This window comes from Dipodomys ordii, unplaced genomic scaffold, assembly GCF_000151885.1.
Source record: "Dipodomys ordii isolate 6190 unplaced genomic scaffold, Dord_2.0 Scaffold72, whole genome shotgun sequence".
Taxonomy (NCBI): Eukaryota; Metazoa; Chordata; class Mammalia; order Rodentia; family Heteromyidae; genus Dipodomys; species Dipodomys ordii.
Window position 1 is genome coordinate 5253779 of NW_012267288.1, and position 15816 is coordinate 5269594.

At 39.1% G+C, this 15816-nt stretch overlaps 1 protein-coding gene across 1 annotated transcript in view; it reads right to left on the reverse strand.

The window, feature by feature from the left end:
• Window positions 1–15497, reverse strand: part of Bzw2 (basic leucine zipper and W2 domains 2) — a 52951-nt gene extending 37454 nt beyond the window's left edge. The window contains exon 1 of the mRNA XM_013024052.1: window positions 15347–15497. The gene's annotated coding sequence lies outside the window, so the exon portion shown is untranslated. The remainder of the gene's footprint in view (window positions 1–15346) is intronic.
• Between the last annotated feature and the right edge of the window lie 319 nt (window positions 15498–15816).

A 15816-nucleotide genomic window follows, 5' to 3' on the forward strand; every position in this document is an offset into this window, starting at 1 on the left:
AGAGTTTAGGCCCCAGGACCGATTAAAAAAACAAGAAAAAGCCAGAAGTGGAATTGTGGCTAAAAATGATAGAGTGCTACCCTTGAGCAAAAAAAAAAAAAAAAAAAGTTTAGGGATGGCATCCAGGCCCTGAAGTTCAAGCCTCAGGCCTAGCACATACATATACATACCCAAATCCAAAATACATTTACTTGGTATAAAAGCGATGCCTTATATGTGTTTATCCACTCTGTTTCCACACCTCAAAAGCAAATTCTTATTTTTATAAAAACAGAGCCCAAACAGCCAGAAATGTCTTCTGTAGGCAAACAGGCAGTTACTCTTTGCAAAAGCTAATTTTATTTTGTAATTAATTAAAAAAGAATTCAACTCCTCTGTAATCATCTTTATAATAAAAAATTTAAAAAACACAGAATTCAAGTGTGAGATTTCTTTAAAACTTTTACGTTTGATCTAGAATATAAACTCAGAATTTCCTGATTAATAATGTCACCACATTATTGGAGAGAACCTTAGTTTTTATAGTTCTTCAGGTGGAAAAGCAAATTTTTCTTCATAGCCCAATTACAGGGGGCTTAATTTTCATATTCTCATAATATTCTATGTAGAGAATAGCATAATAAAAAAATATATACGTCAGTATACATGCAAAGATTTGACACAAACACCATCAAAATTTGAAATGCAAACAAAAAACTTATCACACAAAGACTAAATGAAGATAATCTATTCACCAAGAGCACCTATGGTTTAACTGTTACTATTTGGGGCAGAGGAACAGCTTCCCTCTAAATTTAGCTCTCCACACTACACGGTAATCTGTTCCAGCAAGGGTCAGCCTTTATAAGGTCCTTACAAGCCATTATAAAAAGCCCTGGCCCAAGAGAAGCAAGCCAGGACAATCTGAATTTAAAATAAAAAAACAAAAACAGAGCTAGATAAAGCCTGGTAAAATAACAAATACTAATCAAGACAATTTTATTAGGCCACTGTCAAAAACTTATTACATTGCACTAAAATTTAAAATAAACTAAGACACGCATGTTATAAATAGCAGAGTTAAATCCTTAAAGATAAATTCCTCTGGGGGTATAATTGATGTATCATGTTTGGCACCCATTAAAAAAAGCAAAGTAAAAATTACACTCATTCATTACCTGAGTTATGGAATGGCAACCCTTCTGTATAATACTCTAATAATAAGACTGCATTTTAAAAAGCAATGCAAAACAAACCAAAATCAAAGCCCTGTAAACTAAACACATGTAGACTATATAATCTCCTCACCCACCAAAATCTAACAGCTCCATGGTTTGGAACATTATTAAATTATATATGAAGCTGAGTATGGTGGATACATCTGCAATCCCAGCGCTAAGGAGGCTGAATTGTGGCAGAAGGACCAAGAGTTATAGGCCAGGCTGAGCTACATAGTGAGACCCTGCCTTAAAACTAAGTAGCTGGGCACTTGTAATCCCTGCTGCTCAGCAGGCTGAGATCTGAGGATCATGAGTGGAAACGAGGCCAGGCAGAAAAGTCACAGGACTCTTATCTCCATATAATTACCAAAAAAAATGCTGGAAGTTGAGCTGGTTCTAGTGGTCTAGAGCACTAGCCTTGAGCAAAAAAGCCCCAGGACCAGCACCAAAGGATAAAAAAGAAAAAGCAAATAATCAACAAACAAGCAAAAACTAGATTTATTGGAAAAATGTTAGGGTTTGATCTCAAGCGTCTTGTGCTTTTAGCACAAACAACCACTCCTTTCCTCTGCAAGCATTTCACAAGTCATCTAGGAAATGACAGCTCTTAGAGATCCCAAAAGATAAGATCATCACTGGACTGTCTCAATCAGTAAAAAATTAGGTAGGGCTGGAGGCATGAATTAAGTGGTAGAATGAGTGCCTATCCTAAAGCTCAAACCTTCATAACACACACACACACACACACACACACACACACACACACACTACTTACTCTCAAACTATCCTAAAGCTCAAACCTTCATAACACACACACACACACACACACACACACACACACACACACACACACACACACACACACACACACACACGGAAACTACTTACTCTCAACTAGTCTAGAGTCCAATGCAGGTTCCATCTCCCTTAAGGACCAAGGACCTCTGGCCCACGTATGACACTGGGCCAAATGTATGGCTTGGTCTCCTGGCACTAATACTGTTAGCTGCCCCAGACACCAAAGTAGCGTGATGTGAGCATGGTGACTCTTCAGTGAAAGAATCTACCAGAGAAAGATTTAATCTTCCCGTTGTCTCTATAATGAAGTGATTCAGAGGCTCCATCTTACAATATTTTTTAACTTTTCTGGGTTAGCTGGTTTTTGAACTATGACAATTTGCTTTAGAGTATGTGTATACTGTACTACCAACATAAGCTATATACAAATAATAATTCTACTCAAACAACCACAGCCTTAGGAACATAATCGTCTATGGAAAGGACCACAAAATTGTTAGAAGCTTTCACACACAATATGCAAATAAAATGATGAAGATTATATTCCAATGAAGATTTATTAACAAAACAGGCAGTAGACCAGATTGGTCTACTGAGATCATTTTGTTAATCCCCATTCTAGAACAATAAATCTAACAGATCTGAAATTGTTCTTTACCGAAACTATCTAATATGGTAGCTATAAATACATTTGGCCACCAAACCCTTGAATTGTGGCTACCATGATGGAAGAACTAAATGTTTAATTTTATTTCATTTTTATTCATTAAAATAGTCAAGGTGACTTAATGGCTACCATGTTGGGCAATGCTATCCTTATTTAAAAATGCAAAAAATAAGCTGGGTGCCAGTGGCTCATACCTATAATCCTAGCTCCTCATGAGGCAGTGATCTGAGAATTCTGGTTCAAAGACTCCTATCTCTAATAAACTACCAAAAAGCTAGAAGTGAAACTGTGACTCCAAGTGGCAGAACATTAGTCTTGAGCAAAAATGCTCAGGGACTTTGCCCAGACCCCTGAGGTCAAGCCCCAGGACCATTTTTTTTTTCTTCCAGGCAAAAATATACCTAAATAGGATTTTTTTCATTACCTCCAAAGTAGAACATGTTTTACCAACACAGAAGTTCAGCAAATATGAGCCATCCCTCGAAGTCATTTGTTTTTAGCAGCAAGTTTCAAGAACTTTTCATTCCATACTTGAAATGAGTGAGATAATTTACCCCACAAAGAACTTAAAATTACTCATAATTATAAGTGATTCTCCTTTCCATTAAGGCTAAAACTGTCAGAATAAGCATCATGAAATCCTTTACAGAACATGTCAGATCCAGGGCACCTCTGGGAGACAAGTTCTCTCAAATGAAATAAAAATAATTATATTAGCTCTAAAGGTTTAAATTATTAACACTCTAGAGCAATCAATTAAATACGTGGTATCACAGCACAAGGTGTTGCATTAGCTTGCTTCATACTCTTATCATTATTGTGTAAGTTACAGCATCTTCATAATTAAAATCATCTAGCCTCTGCAAAAACCTTTATCAAATGTCCTAACAAAAATTTCAGACTTAAGATGGCAGAAAGTCTAGGAAAAAGCATTTTAAGAAAGACTCAATATATCTTCTTTAGTACAAAAATATTACTACCATATTCACATCTCCTTCATTCTTATCCTTATTAATATAAAAGAAAATTATGAAAGTCAAAAAGTCTGAAAATTAGTAAGTTATTCTCAAAATTCACAGACATTTTTTTCCAGTGAAGAACATTCATGAATGGTGTACTTTTAAATTGTGTAAGCACTTACCTTATAAGGAAAGGATTACCTAAACCTAAGCCCAAGGGAGCCATGATCTAATATAAATTAAATTTTAAAAAAGAATTCTGATTTGGCTACAGATAACATGTTTATAAACATATATACCATAGTAAAAAAAACACACACACAAAACTATATTACACTAAATCTCTCTTAAGAAAACATAGACATCAAGACAAAGTTTGCATTTTTGTATTTCCATTTTAAATTTCCATTTCCTACTTTAAATTTACTAGTAAATCTAAGTTCTGAATGATTTTTGTTTCATTAAAAAAATGCAATTGGTGGCTGGGAAGTGCTTGCCTTGCATTCATGAGGCCCTGGATTTGATTCCTCAGCACTACCTAAGCAGAAAAAACTGGAAGTGGTGTTATGACTCAAGTGGTAGAGCGCTCGCCGCCTTGAGCTGAAGAGCTGAGGGACAGTGCCTAGGCCCAGAGTTTAGGCCCCATGACCGACAAAAAAAAAAAAATACAATTAACATTTCAACAGGTCCTTCACGTTTCTAAATGGCTCACACATCAGTGATCTACACAGGAGGCTGAGATCTGAAGATTTCCACTAAACTACCAAAACAAAACAAAACAAAAAAGCCCGAAGTGGAGCTGTGGTTCAAGAGGTGGAATGCTAGCTTAGAGCACAAAAGGTCAGAGACAGCATTCAGGCCTGGAGTTCATATCCCAGATCTGACCAAAAAGAAAAAATTATTGATGTACAATTTTCATAAACAGAAACAGGTTATTACACAGAGTCACTTACTTGCTTCCAATGAAACATGCAAAAAACTTCTAGTTTAAACTTACACTTAACCAATCAACTCCTCCTTACCTGAAAGAATCTTATGCACACTCTCTTTACTCTTTCAGTCAATGAATCACTACCAGAAGGACCAAGCCATTCACTCTCCTAGATGCCTTATACTTACACAAGTATTTCTCAACACTTATAAACATCAAAACCCAAACAACACCACCCAACATCACTGCAACCTTGGGATTTCGACAATCCATTCCTCAAACTAAATGTGTTAATTTTGATGTTTAAATGCTCCAAAACCTGGGCCCTAGATAAGATCCTCAGAACCTTTGTCTAATATTGTTATAACTGAAATTGTAAAACTCGAAAAATAAGGAAATAATGCCAAGAAACAAGGAAATATTCAGGATTAAATGTCCAGCTGTGGCTTAAAATTATTTATTGAAGCATCAAGTATATTTTACAGTGTCTTTTATGGGTAAGGCATTGCATGAGAACAGTAGTTTTACCCAGAGATAATTGATAATTTTGCTCTCAGGGGCCATATTGCAATGTCTGCAGAAGTTTTGGTCATCTCTAGAAGAGAGGGTAAGTATAATGGAATTTAATCAGTACACAAAGAGCAGTAAAACAGGAAAGCTTTTCTTTTAGTAGAAAGCCAACTAATAAACAGAAAGAGGTAACAATGAATTAAAAAAAAACCTCATCATTTTGCAATTATTACACTAGACTCATGCTAAATCTGGAAGAACATGAACAGGGCACAAGTGCATGTTAATTATATTCAGAGCCTCAAAGTACCTTCATATAAGCTACAAAAGGAAACAATATACATTGGAGAGACAAGATAAAACCTTAATTAAGAGCCAATGGATTCCTATCTCCAAAGGATCTGCACTAAGATGCAGATGATACATGATAAAGCAGAGTACATGTGGTATTGTAGACAAAAATGCAAGACCTAAATCTAATCACAAATGCCCCAAATAGGAACATTCTTCTAATCTATTTGTCTGTATTCTTCAAAAATGGCAATGGCTCTAAAAAACCATGACTACATAACTGTTTCAAATTAAAAGATGGCCAAAAAAGACATAATTAATATAACCATGCTGTCTATACATTAAATGTACTGATTATTGTTGCATTGTGGTTGTATAAGTACCTTATTCTAAGGAAATATATACTAAAACAAGAGATCAGTATATACAACCTACTCTCAAACTGTTCAGAAATTAAAATAAACATGTACATAAAGCCATGGAGCAAAGGCAAACACAGGAAGCCAGAGGCATTTTAGGGAATGAAGTCTGGCAGGAGTAATGATTTAGGAAGCAGAAAAAGCCCAGGAAACTAAACTCTATAACTCTCTAAGCCCCTCAGAACTGGCTTAGCTGGAATGTGAGAAATAACCCAACTATGTGATGGTACACTCAAGGAAAAAGCAAATTAACTCGATGAACCTTGTTGTAATAAATAACTTGGTTAATATATTTTCTATTTTTCCTTACACAAGGGGAAAATGTATTTAAATGCCCTTATTGCTATATAAGAAAAAGGATGTTCTTTTTAACCCAATACACACATCTACACTACCTGAATCCTAGACACTATTGGTTTATCCACACCTTGTACCCCTTGTATTATTCCTGCCATGGAAATATTTTCCCACAGTTCAGTCTTGATACAGAAACATAAAAATGAAACTTCAAAAAAGACTGAAGTCACAGCAGGGAAAAAGTATGCATGCAAAATAAGATATGAGGCTTTTAAATAAAAATAACTCTAACTTGCGCTAATTAAATTAATCACTGTTTGATGGTCATCACAAGGGGAGAAGAATTGATATGCTTGAGGGTTTAGTCTTAGGAAATTATCGGAGAAAACTGAGTAAAATCTATTAAGACCACATGATCATTCTGAAGCTAAGAGGTGTGTCTATTTCAACATCCAACTATATTATATCTCTTGTATATTTGAGAGTACTAGAGTTTGAATGTGGGGTTTGATGCTTGCTAGGCTGAAGCTCTATCACCTGAGCTACACTTCCAGCCTTGGATTTTTCTGGTTAACTGGAGATAGAATCTATTGAACTTTTTTTCCTTACTTGACCTCCAATACAAGGTCCTTCAGATCTCAGCCTCTTGAGTAACTAGGGTCACAGGCATGAGCCACCAGTGCCTGGCTCTGTTATGTATTTATTAAAAAAAAATAAAGACAAAAAAGCAAGATTAAGTAACCAAGCTGAGTTAAGTACTTTTCATAATAAAGATGGATGAGGGCTAGAATGTGGCTTAGTGGTGGAGTGCTTGTCTTGCATGCATGAAGCCCTAGGTTCAATTCCCCAGTACAACATAAACAGAAAAAGCTGGAAGTGGCACTGTGGCTCAAGTGGTAGACTGCTAGCCTTGAGCAAAAGAAGCTCAGGGACAGTGCGCAGGCCCTGAGTTCAAGGCCCTAGACTAGCCACCCCCCACCAAAAAAAAAAAGAAAAAGGAAAAGGAAAAAGAAAAAGATGGATGACCGTAAATCAAGAAGCCTGATTTTCATTTATGACATCAAAAAGTAATTTGGGAATGTGGCTTAGCAGTAGAGTGCTTGCCTAGCATGCATGAAACCCTGGGTTGGGTTCCTCAGTACCACATAAACAGAAAAGAAACTGGATGTGGCACTGTGGCTCAAGTGGTAGGAGTGCTAGCCTTGAGCAAAAAGAAGCTCAGGGACAATGCCCAAGCCCTGAGTTCAAGCCTCAGGACTGGCCAACAACAACAACAAAAAAATGGTGAGGAAAAGGACAAAGGGTGACCCAATGCAACAGTGATACTCACAAGACACTATGTTGGAAATGATCTGTACAATTTGGGGGGAGAGAATGTGGGAGGGAAAGAGGGGGAAAATAAGGAAGACAGTAACAACTTCAACAAGAAATGTACTCACTACCTTACTTATGTAACTGTAACTCCTCTGTAAACCACTTTGACAATAAAAATTACATTTAAAAAATGTATATTGTTTAACTGAAGTCTCAATAGAGTAAATACATATTTTGCAAAGTGCTGACTTGAGGATTCATATCTTCCAAGAATCTGGGTTTATTGCATTTATTATGCTGGCTTATTTCATTATGTAAGTTAGTACTCATTAATTAATGATAACGCTTGACAATTATTCATAATAATGTGAAAGTAAACACTTGTGGAGAGAATAGTTTCTTTAAAAATGAAAACCCATTCTTTGGGAATGTACATACAACAAATTACAACACAATTATATCTTCAGTTCTAATATTACATTAGCATGGTTATCTTGGTTCAAATAAGAAGTCCAAGGATAAGCTATTAAACTAAGAGTAAAGTGTAGTAAAAGGTTTTAACCAAAGAGGAGAGGAAAATGGAATCTTCTGGAAAAAAAAGTCCTACACTGTAACTAATGGAAGAAACAAAATAAAACAAAACCTATGGTAATGTTGGCAGATCATGCCTGTAATGGTAAAGATCAGGGGAATTTCTGGGTTCAAGGCAAGGTCAGGTCTGTTAAAAAAACTGGGGAAACTCCATCTCAACCAATCAGCTAGGTACAGAGGCCTAAGCCTGTGGTCCCAGCACAGGTAGGAAAAACATGGTTTAGTCCAAGGAAAAAAAACGAGACCCTAATTGAAAAATAACCCAACGTAAAAAAGAGATGGAGATGTGGCCCAAGTGGTAAAGTGCTTGTCTAGCATGCACAAGATTGAGCTCAGATTTGAGTTATCACCACCCAAAACCAAACAAATAAATAATTTAAAAAGCACTTAAATCAAACTGGTAGGGATGAATCCAAACATTTACTCACTTATTAGTTCACTCAACCAATAAAATTCTGCTCCATCCTCCCAGAAGGGGACCTGCTCAAGCCTGTCCAGCAGAGGAAACTGTATTTGAAAAGACACACACACACACACACACTCTCTCTCTCTACATAATAAGAACAGGACCTGACACTAATTGGGGCATACCCATCAATAATATGAGAAACTACTTTCTCTGAAACCATAGGAATAGATTCTATAAATTCAATTTAAGGGTGTGGGGTGGGGATAAGATTAGTGCAGTACTACAAACTTGTTCAATCACATTTTTTAGCATAATTCGAATAAATAGGGAATCATTTGTGAAATATACCTGATCTGTGGAACAATGGAAAGTGAATCAGATGAATTTCATTGTGCTTGCTCTCTGTTTCTTTTCTCTCCTATACTACTTTAGTCACAGCTCCACTTATGGCTTTTTTGGTGACTAATTGGTGCAAAGAGTCTCACAGACTTTCTGCCCAGGCTGGCTTCAAACTGTGATTCTCAGAACTCAGACTCGTGATTAGCTAGGATTGCAGAGTGTAAGTCACTGGTGTCCAGTGGTACTTACTTCCCAAGCAGGGACCCCCCCCCCCACCGCCAAAGGTAGCAAGAAGATATAAACAAGTGATCTCTAATACATCCTATCATACATTGGAGGTGCGATTGTGTTCGTTAATGCTTTAATAACCATATGATTTTTTTTGTAGTTAAAAATGACACCCATAAAGAATGGAGCTTTTTGAAACTTGTTTCTGCATCCTGGCTTTCAAATCTACACCTCAGATAAAGCCTGGCAAGTTCAAAGCATGTTTGAAGCAATGTACTTGGTTTTAGCACTGGTGGTACAGTGGAGATGCAAGCAGAAAGATCCCTGCCTATTAAGAAATTATATAGAATGGAAGACAGGGCAAGAACCATCTGGACTCCCTGCTCTTTGAAAGAGCCCAAGTTGTTTCACTGTCTTGGAAAGTTATTTATATAATTCCTGAAGGCAGCTTTTTCATTATTTGCCTCACAGATTTTTATAGTTTGGAATTAGATAGAGTAGAGCATAAATATTAATTCAAAGTCTAGTTCAGCACTTAGATGAATTGAATTAGCATATGTTGCCTCCAAAATACCAAAGAGCTCTCCATAAAGCTCTATTAAGGAAAGCAGCCTCTTATCTTTAGAGGGAGGATTTAATTAAAATACTGTCTCCTAGGGGCATACAAATATTAGGAAATTATGGCACCATGATTGCTGTAACACTACTGGATCCGTTTTTAAATTGTTTCCTGCATAGGCTCAACGTGAACAAAAAATACAATCTTCACATTCTCCAACACCAGCGCCACATCCTTTTCCCTCTAGCCAGCAGTTTCCTCTGCCTGTCTCCTTGGGGCCCCTTTCCTGTTTATAATTGACCTATTCTTTTACCTTGTACCCAAAGAAAAACATTCATGCCCCTCCCCACTTCTTCTTAGAAAGGATCATAAATCAAGGAAAATCTACCAAAGCGCTTCACATCAATATACAAAAAGGAAAGGATGACTATAGAACAGCATCATAAAACTGGACACTCTACACTGGCTTACTGTTAAGAGTGTCTATAGCCCTTACCATAGAGATTTGCTGAAAATTAACAGTATATCTAATGATTCTTTTTTAAAAAGTACCCATCCTGACAGGGCACTGGTGGCTCACACCTGAAATCAATCCTAGCTACTCATGAGGCTGAGACCTGATGACTGCAGTTCAAAGCCAGTCAGGGCAGTAAACTCCCCACGAGATTCTCTTATCTCCAATTGACCACTGGGAAAACCAGAAGTGGTATTGTGGTTCAAAGTGGTATAATGCTAGCCTGGAACAAAAGAGGTGACAGAATAGAGCCTAGGCCCTGAGTTTAAGGCCCATGATTGACCACCACCACCAACAACAACAAGGGGCCTTCCTCTTCCTTATTTATATCATCATAACATTTTTCTTTTTTTATGTTAAAAAAATAAGGAAACATTTAACGTTAAATAAAAATCAAGAAAGAACATGAGAACTTTATCTCTGGCATTGGAAAAAGGATGGTGCAGTGAGCTATCTTAATCTATTTTTCTTTCAAAGCAGATAGCTTACAAACTTGACTATCTGAGCATTCCTGGCACTCTTCACTCAACACATGCCAAATTTAGAACAAGCCACCTAAGTGCCCACAAGATCTTGCTGAAGAGGTCTGTGGCCTCAATATGGGGAAAGCAGGGAGGCCTGAGAATGAGTGTTCTTGTGAAAGACCTGCCTTACATAGGTAGCTTTTTATCTTAATAATGTCCTCTGAAAACTCTTCACACAAAGACATGTGAAAAATAATAGTGAAACTATCTAAAATATGAAATAATTATTTGAAGTGGTGCTAGAGAACCCACCCAAGCTACAAGCATGCTAGGTAAGCATTCTACCACTAAGTCATACTTCCAGCTTTCAAAAGAAATTTAACATCAAGAAAGAAGGTATCTAAATAAGCCCCCTTTCTACCTGCAAAAACCTAACAGGCACAGAATGTCCCAACTGTGGTCCTGATTTTCCTATATTAATGTTCTTATGCTAACAATGTTGATTTTGCTCACAGTAGATCTATACTCCTTTTTTGATCATGCCTTCTGAGTTGTTGATGAGGCAAAGTGATAGGAAAATCAGTATCTGCCCAGTATTCACATCTTGACTGTCTCAGCTAAACTGAGACACATTGAGTGTTATCTTTCAGACTTATCTACAAACTTACTTCGGAAGTTTCAAAAAAAAAGTTGGAGATGGAATTGACAAGAAGTCTTAAACCTGTGAAACTGGGTAATGTCACCTACCTTTTCGTTGTGTTGAGAAGTTAATAGGTGATGTTTATGGGAATGCACCATTCATAAGATAATCTTTTGTAGATATAGGCATAACTGTGTTGCTGATAAACTGAATAATGGTATGAGCTAAACCCCAAGTGAAAAGAAAAGAACATTTCTATTCATATTTCTTTTGTGGTTATATAAAACACACAGAACAACAACTTTTTTAGGGGCTGTAATACTTCCAAATTCTCCTTTTAAAAATCTCCTTATGGAAAAGTTCAAACATATGGAAAAATTTTGAACATATCCCCAAATAGAATAGTATAATGAAGCTATCATTTGATTTCAACCACTAACAACCTACTCAATTTGTCTCATTTATATTCTTACTCAAGTCTCTGTCCCGTAATGTCGCAGAATTATATTACAGTGAATCTCAAATGTCATATCATTCTCTTCTGAAATATTCAGAATGTTATCTCTGTTAAAAGACCTTTTGAAAATACAACCATGTATAAAACTGTTTTTAAAATTCTTAACTTCATCAAGTATCTAGTCAAGAAATGTACCAAATGTAAGTCAAAGTTAAGAAAAATAGTACCTTGAAACTTCAAAGATGAACTTTACCTTTGTACAACTATTTAATAAATGCTTTCTTAAAGCAGGGAGCTAGAGACCAGGGACTTCAGTGTAAAAAACTTCACACATGTGCCATAAAAATATTTTTTTTTCTTACTTGACAGCACTTAGAAAATCAAGAAGCTTGAATTCAAAACATTTCACAACTTTTTGCCTCTGGTTATGGCTGAATGTGCTTTGTGCCACCTCACCTCACATTGCCAGGAAGGATTAGACAAGTTGAGAAATAAATTCACCTAAGATAACAAGAGATTTCATCTCAGCAGGTACTGACTGATACACTAAATTTACAAAACTGCTATATCATGAGGACCAGAAATAAATTCAACCCAGTTAATTTATAGTCTACAGTGAGAAGGGGCCCAAATAAATAAATAAAAACCCTCAATGAAATGTGATGAGAAAGGTACCTGTTTTATGTATTTCCTTAGGAATCCAGATTGAGAAGCAATGGTGGTAACTGGAGTGTCAAAGGGGTGGCCAGGGTCAATTCTGCTGGGATTGTTCCCTGTGCAGATTGTCCTTAGTCCCCTAGTTCAGACACACACAAAAAATGTGTTTTCTAGAGTCTACACTGGACAGGGTGGGAAAAGTCAGCATGAAAACTGAATTAATCCTAACACTTAAGTAGAATGTTACAAGATGACTAGTTTATCAGATGGGTGAAGGGAAGAAGAAAAGGGAGGTTTATTCCAGGAAGAGAAATCAGGAACAAAGAGGTGGAAATTACTGGCAGCTTAAGGAACCAGCAATGTGGTGACCTTAGGGCAGAAATTATAGGAGGGGCTGGTGGACTGGAAACTTCTGCTGGGACCACAAGTTGGATCCTTTTTCAAGGGGGGGAGGGGGCGGCAAAAGGCCCAAGACCAGGGAAGACTACTCACAGGATGATAGGTGCTTGTTTACTCAACTCAAATGCTTGAACTAGTTCCAACTGGGAGATGGGAGGGAGAAGCCCTGTACTAAGGAATCTCCCCAACCAAATGCTATGGGAAGTTGAAGGTGGTGGTGGTAGAAAAAGAGGTGACATGACACATGTAAGAATATTTCAGACATTCCAAAAATGATTATTTTTAGAAAGATTAAGATTCAGAAGTATATAATTCAATTTCTATTATGCATTTATTAGTATGTCCATCCTCATTTTTTAAGTAAAAATAACCCTCAGAAATATTACATATATTCTACAAAGACATTTGCCAGTCAAAAGAATGCATAATCTCCCCTTGCTGTCAAAACAGTGAAAGACAAAAGGTTTTACTTTTAAATATTGCCAATCTAGGTTCTAATTTGAGCACCTAACTGTGGGAGTTGTGAGGAAATTAGTATTTAAAATTTTTTCTCTTATTTTCATAAATAGGGATAATGTTGGCTAATTCTTGGGTTGTTAAGACAAATGATTAAAATAATTCCATGCAAAGCATCTGGTAGAGTATCTGGAACAGACTAAATACTCAATATGATGAGCTGTTTAATTATCAATAAAACTTCTTTGCTGTGAATGAATTTTAATGAACTCATTAGCTTAGCTGATTTTTATATTAAATATTTACAGTATGCAGGCCTATCCATGTAACCCCTGTGATGAACACTATCCATTAAGAATGTGCCAGTAGAAATTCAAAAACAATGTATGATTTATCTCCATCTCTAGGCAAAACGTTAGATTTTCTTTGTCCTTAAATGTCATTGACTCTAACTAGACTGAAGTCACGTATTCACAGAAGACTAAATACTAACCAGGTGTCAGGAAAGTACCAAGGGAATAGATAATAAGTTGTTATCCTTTAGGAACTGATAACCCCAGTGAGACAAACAGGTGTGACCTTCAAATAACCATGGCCCAGATTTGGCATAAGAGATGGAAATACTGGCCTTACAGTCCTCAATGCTGCCTCTGCCTCCCTGGTTAGATGTTTAAGTCACATGCTGAGGTTACTCTTTCAGCCTTTTCTTAGGTTTTTGCGTTCCTTTAGCATGATACATTATACATCAATTGTAATCCTGGTAGTATCAGCAGCCTTAAGTGTTACAAAATACTGGTCACTCTCAAAAGCCCTATTTCTGGTTTGAACAGCCTCTTCATTATTAAAGCATCACCAAACAAAAGTTGCTTTGTTATACATTGAGATGAATAATTTCAAACCATTTTCATGTGAAACGTTCTGGCACAGATTTGCTCTCCCCCTCTCCTTTCCCACAGCTGAAGCTGGGGCTGGGGGCAGGGGGGAGATGGGAAGGTGATGGGAATTGTTTTTAATTTTTATTAAAACCAAGGGATAATAATGAACACCGTCCCTGTGTTTTTCAGAATTGCCAGTAAAGGCTTTGAGCAAAATGAAGGAGAAAGGAGGAGAATTAAAAAAAAAATACATTTCACTTTCTATATGGCAATGTGGGAAGAAAAGAGAGGCCCAGGAAATGTTTAACGAAAAACCATCTACCCGATTATTCAAGTATTTCTCTGACACAGATGGGTCTTCAGAGAAACATCAATACTAGTCTATAGAGAAACAACAATGTAACTGTAAATAATAGTTTCTAAAAAAGCTTTCATGGCGGATGCAAATGTGCGGTGGCAGTGCTTCGGTGAAGGACAAACATTTTAACAAGCCATGTCTGAATCCCAGGAGGGGACACACTTACATTTACCCCTTATCTACCTGTGGTGGAACCCTGAAGCAACACAGCTGAATGAAGGCTGGATTAAGAGCCTAATCTGAGACTATATATAGACAGCAACACCACGGTAATCTCCGCCCTCTCCCTGGCTCCCCCTCCCTATTTCCATAAATCTCAAGATCAGAGTTACAAAGAGACTGGGAACTCTCGCGGAGCCCAGAGGCCCGTCCTCCCCACCCCCTCCGCCCGGCGCTCTCCCCTAAACCAAGTAGGAGAGCAAGTGTAAATTGCTCCCCAAACATTCCTAACTGGAGCCGCAGGGCAATCAGCTCGGGTTTCCGTGTCCAGCTTCCCGAGGCCGAGAGGAGGTGACAAGTAGTTGGGGGGGGGAGTGATTTAATGCAGGGGGGAGGGCTTGTCCCCCCTAAACCAGCTCTTCCGAGTCTCCCCTCCTGCGTTCCCCTGGCGCGCCGGGGGATGCTTCTCCCCTTCACCTCTACCCCGGAGCCCCAGCCCCGGCCTCCAAGAGGCGGCCTGCGGGCGCTGCCCCGCACGAGACCACGTGCGAAACCCGCCGCTTCTCACCGCGTGGCCGCCCCCACCCCCGCCCGCTCCGCGCGCGCGGTCCCGGGGTCTCCGCGGGAGGCCGAGCGTGGCGAGTCGAGGAGGCACAGCAGCGGGATCGTGTGCCCGGTGGGGTCGGCGTGGAGCGCGCACTTCCACCCCGGGAGGCAGGCAGCCCGCCTCGCGGGCACATGCTTCCTCCCCGCCGGCTCTGGCCCCGTGTGCGAGTCCCCGGGAGAGGCTGCGGCCCGGGTCCCGGCCCCGGCCCCTCTCCGGGTGGTCTCGGCCTCACCGGGGCCGACGTCTTACCTGTCCGAGGAGGTAGCGACAACGCGCGGGGCTGGGGGCTGCGGCGGTCCCGGCAGCGGCAGTGGCAGCGGCGGCGGCAGTGGCGGCGGCAGACAATGGAGGAGTGAAGGACAGACACATTGACATAGACACACGGAACCCGGCTCCGCCCCGCCCCCTGCACCGCCCCCTCCTCCCGCCCCGCCCGCTTCCCGGGGTGCGCCTCTTCCCGGGGCTGCCCTAGAAGAAAGAGCCACGTCCGAGGGCCTCTGCGCACCACCCAGAATTTACACACGGGCAACGGGGCTATACGATGGAGAGGAAGAATATTATGTGCACGAAAATATCCGAATAGGCTAGGGTGGAGAGGGTCGGACCCTTAGGAAATAATTACTCCCCCCCGTCACTTTTCTCTATTTGGTTATTCCCTCCTCGGCTACTCCAATTGGAGTCTCTTGCTGACTCCTCTTGCAGCTCCGCCTCCCAGCCCG